Raw genomic sequence first — 5,499 nt, 5'->3', positions numbered from 1 at the left:
CTCTCGTTCATCCCCGTGTGTTCTTTTACGTGACGTTAAAATCAGGCAGCTCTGTCATATAACTCGGAAGAATATTTTCTAGAGTGTACAAAAAAAATTGAATATATTACGATTGGCTAGCGTCTTTACGAATTCTAATTATAATTTTTTATCATCCTTCAGATGTAATCTGATCGGTCCAATTGGGTAAATAAGATACTATCTATTATTTTTTAGAGAGCAGTTATTTTATTTCGCGTTTATATTTTATTTAAAGCGAAATGCTAGTCATAAGTATTTAATAAGTATCTATGTTATCACACAGAAAAACTTTTATGTGATGTTACATGCAGAAATTATTTAGCTAGTTTAATTATCAAATTTCATAATTGCTATCGTTCAATTAAGATTATTAATCGTTATTGTGCAGCGGCACAACAAATGTCTTTCCTACGTCGGTCTTTTCTGTCAAAGTGCCAACGAAGTTGCTATTCTGGGGCACTTATTATTTACAATTCCGATCGAAAGTGCGAGCTTTCTAGTCTAGATTTGCGATCGGCTTATTGCCGTTGCGACGGAATAAAGAGTAGTGATTTTTTTCGATTCGGAAAGGCTTTTGATTGGCACAATTTCGTGTTTCAGTTATTCTACCATGCGTATTTAGATTTAAAAAATTGAACATAAAAAAACCTTTGATATTTTGCGAACAAAGAAGATTGAGAAAATCGAACGCGAAAATTATTATGTAATAATAAATATTGTTTGTTTCGTCGCATAAATAAATATATAGTGGACGGTAAGCCGATTTCGAACTTTGCTAGTCGAAAATTCGCGTTTCCAATCGGAACCATAAATGATCTCGGTGCCCTGTTTCGGCGATCAAGCTCCAAGTGTACCTTGAAACGTTCTAAATATCTCGTTCAGAAAAAAAAGAAGTTGCGATCTTTATTATTGGTGCACTTATACGCACGTAACTATAACATGTACTCGTGTTTACTCGCGGCACGCCGTTAATAATCTCACGTGAGCGCTATATATAGACATCGATATGTGTCATATACACTTCCTTGTACATAACTCTAGTTACCTATTGAACATGCATTGCGCTAGGCAGCCATTATCGTTGTTGATAGATCTCACTTTATACGAAGGATGATGATTATCGATTGATGCGGTTACTATTAATGCCACGCCAAAATGTAACATCGCATTATCGCATACGTATAAGAAAGACACGCCGTTTGATTGTATCCAATCAAATACGGACGTATGGAGTTTTAAAACCTCCGCGCAATCAGTATGAAGAAAAAGAAGATACCAGTACCTATATTTAGTATAATCTTGTGCCATTTTATCGTGTTAAAAAAGCAACGTGATGCTCTTCTTATTGACAACTTATTGACAACAAGTATTCTTAAGCTATCGATAATAAAATCATAGGACAACGGCTTAGCGATATAGCGTGTGGCAAAGTGACAAGATTGGCGCTCACAATTGTCCAAGAGAATTTCATGAGTCTATTTGAGTCTCGTGCAGGTACAAATTTAATTACGAATTTTTATTAATTAATCACTGGAGAACGTTGAATTCTTAAAACGAGTCCAGTTTTATCACCACAATTTATAATGCAAGAAAAGCAGTAGTTTTTTAAATACATATTTAATAAGGTCATCGTCGAAAAATATAAAATTGATATATTAGTCTGATATATATATGTATTAGGGTGTGTCATTTTGGAGCAATTTTTTTTTTATTTCACGAATAGCATATAATACTTGCAGGAAGGTAATATAACCATTTAGACGATATTAAGATTTAAAGTGTGTAAATTTTAATATCGTCTAAATAGTTATATTTATGAAAAAAAATGTAAGAGACCTTTTTTGTAGATCGTTAAATTTTCTACAAAAATATGTATTGATTATTTCATAATTTTTTATAGTCGATATGATACAAAGTTCATAAGAAGTAAAAACAAGTTTTATAAAATTTATCAAACTTTAACTTTGAATATCTTTTTAACGGTTGAATTTATAAAAAAATGATAAGATATTTTTTTTGTAGAGCGGTAAATTTACTACAAAAATCTCTTGTGGAGAAATGCTGTATTACTGTTTGTTAGATAGTTATAAAATTTTTTCTATCTTACTTAATGAAAAAAAAAGTTGCTCCAAAATGACACACCCTAATTATATGTATACATGATTGCAAAAATAACACTAATGACTAAAGATACGGTCTGAAGTCGATGTTGAAAATAATAATTTTGACCCTCGAATTATCCTGCACGAGAATTTTAAAGACAACACTTTTGAATTACTTCAAAATTATCAACTCGGTACCAATCGCAGATTTTGTATAATATAAATATTAATCTGGACATACATATAATATTAGTCGATTTAAGCATTGAAATAATGCGCAGGAAGCATACTCATCGCTATTCTAATCACGATTTAAAGTCTTTCGATTTCCTGTGAATGTAATCGTCGTTGGAAACTATGATATAATTGCTACGGCTAGTTGCGGGTGCTGTAAAATACCGTCTTAACCAAAGTTACCTCATTTCTTAATGTCGATGCGGCACTATAGAGAGAGTATTGTCTCTGTTGACTTCTTCGATTAAAATTATATCTCGCGACTACAACGTAGAATTAATTCGACTTTGTCAATTGCGACAGTATCTACAATGCTATTAACATATTTCACAGTATCTTTTAAACACGATAAGGATCTATTCTCCCGCAAAACCAAACAAAAAAAAAGTAAAAGAATTACTTATCGGTAAACGTAAGCGTAAGACAGAAGAGAGCAAGACTTGTAAACATCTTTAACTGTTTCTCTATTATGCATAAATTAACGGAGGTGCAGACGCAAAGTGGAGTAAATTAATGAAAGAAATAATTTCAAGTTGCAATTCTTTTTCTCAAAAAATATTTAGATATTTAATATTCGGCAATTAATTTTTCAAATCCATTGCAATCAATTTATTTTTAGAAGACATATTTCTAAGCAAATTTTAAAAATCACACATATTTATAAATATAAACGTTGAGATCGATATACGTTATTTGTATTACGTTCACATACGGCGGAATCTTTTTGATCCATTTCCAGTTATACGGGTTAAGTGCGTACAAAAGGTTAGAGAGATTCGCGATAGGAAAGAATTTTTAGTAGGGAAATAGCGTACGCGCGCAAGAGTAAAAAGTTTCGTGTATGTACATTCTCCGTTCTATTTTTTTGAGTAGCACTCAAAGTAGACGCGCGAGGAGCATATTGTTGAAAGAGAATGCAAGTAGGGCTTTAGATCCCCTTCGAGTTTTCGCAATGCGTATCTCCGGCCGTAACTTTTTGAATGTCTTGATATCCGCGGGATTCTACTTCGCGGACTTTCACACTTTTCTCGTTAACTCGATGAGAAGCAGATATTAAACGACAAAAAGACATTTTTTTTTCTAAAAAGATACGCAACAGTATAAAGAAATATTTCGGAAATTTGTGTTCGATCTTTCAAACAAGAAATAGTACTTAGAATTTCGAAAAAAATGTCTATACGGTTTTTTAGAACTTTCAAGCAAAAGGTTTGAAAATATATTCAAACCTTTACCTCTACCAGTACTTTGGACATCTATATTTCTAGCTAAAATTTAGCTTCTTTACTTTTTCACGCGTGACTTTGCGAATACATATACATTTCCAATTCTCCTCACGTTAAGAGTTCAAAATCTTTGTACATATACAAACGCTTGATTTGTTTGTCACTAGCAATTATATATATAACCGTTAATACATGTTTAATATATGAAATATTACTATATTAACGCGTGTGAGTGGCTATAATGCAAGGGCGAGCGTACAAGGATGGAGTTGCGTGTCGACCGTGTATCTGTAAGTGTGTGCAATGATGTTTCTTCGACTAAATTAAAGCGGAAAGCTAATCGATCACAAATCATCAGCTGGTTGTGAGTAAATGTTATAACTAAGTATCAACCAAACTAATGCAGAGACTTAAGTGCGCGGCGATGACTGTTGGGCAAGACTTTGACTTTCGCAGATGTATAGACTTCTAGATTACGCTAATAATCGCAACTGTGTTTAAAACGAGAAGATATGTTTAAATACATTGTACATAAGTCTATCTATATTTTACGTAGCTGAAAGCAGATTATACGTCGAGCTGTAGATGAGATGTAACAAAAGTGTGTAGCGAAAGTCATTTTTGCCTAAACAGCCAACGATCGCCACTCTCTCGATACTATTTTGACATGCAGTGTAAGTAATGTTATCACGACTGTATTATCGCTAATCTTGTTCGGACAGAATCAAAAAGTCACTCGAGGATTGAATCAAAGAAGGGAGTAGCAGTATCCGCAAATACCACAAAAAAAGTTGCAACTTTAGCCATATACGTGTGGGTCCACGCACGTACATACATATACGTACGCACGTAAAGTCTCGCTATTGTCTTTGATTCAATCAAGATTTTAATGTTGTACATGTTTATAAGCCGCTAAAAAAAAAGAACTATTATAAATAGTTGATAATCTCGTTGTTCAAAAGAGAAGAAAAGATAGGGAAAGTGAAAGGGTGAGAAAGGGAGAAAGTAACCAGGGGAAGGCGGCTAATCTCTATTCTTGAATATTATACAGTAATCGTTAAAGCTGTCTCTATTGTCTATCAAATATTTTATATCTTTGATCTGTATACATTAAATATAAAAAATATTCTTCTGTATATACTTCTCTTGCATTCTTTATCGATCCATATGTTCGTACTTAATATTCCGTCAAAAACAGTTAATACATGCATGACATGTTATAAAATATACAGTTGATTTTTATTTAAAAATAATAATTTCTTTACTCTCTACTATAAAAAAGTTATATAGAGTTTATCTCCGTTAGTTCATGTTTCAAATTTATCAGCCTCAATAAATTTGCATATATTTGCCTAATTTATTGTCGCGCCCATATTATTAATTTCGTCACAGAAATACATGTGTCCTCGTGAATATTATCATTTTGGAAAGAGAAATAACGACTCTCAGATGTAATAACCGTCTTAATCGGGTCACGCGGCCGCGAAGTGTCATACTTCATCCGGATTGCCGGCGCTTTTGGAACAAATTGCTACTTTGCTTACCGAATGTGCGGCGTAATCCAGCGTGTAATTGCGGCGACTAAGTGGATAACGAACCAAGAACCGTAACACTTAATTATCACAGCTGAACACGCGATATTGCAAAGCGGACCGTACATGGGACTCTCGGGCCGCCATTAAACCATGGTAAAGCCGCCGAACCATTTCGGGAAGCGGCGCAGTTTCCGAAACTCGCAAAGCGTTATATCTATATATATGCATTCGCGGCCTCCGCAACCCTACTTTTCCTGATATCTCCATTTTCTTCTCACCTTTCCTCTCTACTCGCGATTGCTCGAGAGAAACTATTGTACAACCGCGTTTTTCTTTATATCTTAAATTACTTATATATATTATATATACTCTTTATCATTCTAT

The 5,499-nt window shown here is 33.6% G+C and overlaps 1 protein-coding gene across 3 annotated transcripts in view; it reads left to right on the top strand.

Moving 5' to 3' along the window:
• The window catches only part of LOC143905834 (ras-specific guanine nucleotide-releasing factor 2), a 65,469-nt gene extending 60,753 nt beyond the window's left edge, over positions 1-4,716 (top strand). For all 3 annotated transcript variants that reach the window (XM_077421462.1, XM_077421463.1, XM_077421461.1), the window contains one exon: positions 1-4,716. This exon is cut by the window's left edge and continues 4,164 nt beyond it. The gene's annotated coding sequence lies outside the window, so the exon portion shown is untranslated.
• Positions 4,717-5,499: the final 783 nt, after the last annotated feature.

The sequence above is a fragment of the Temnothorax americanus genome, unplaced genomic scaffold (genome assembly GCF_048541705.1).
Source record: "Temnothorax americanus isolate GAGA-0224 unplaced genomic scaffold, ASM4854170v1 Scaffold68, whole genome shotgun sequence".
Taxonomy (NCBI): domain Eukaryota; kingdom Metazoa; phylum Arthropoda; class Insecta; order Hymenoptera; family Formicidae; genus Temnothorax; species Temnothorax americanus.
This window is presented reverse-complemented; position numbering and strand designations above follow the sequence as displayed.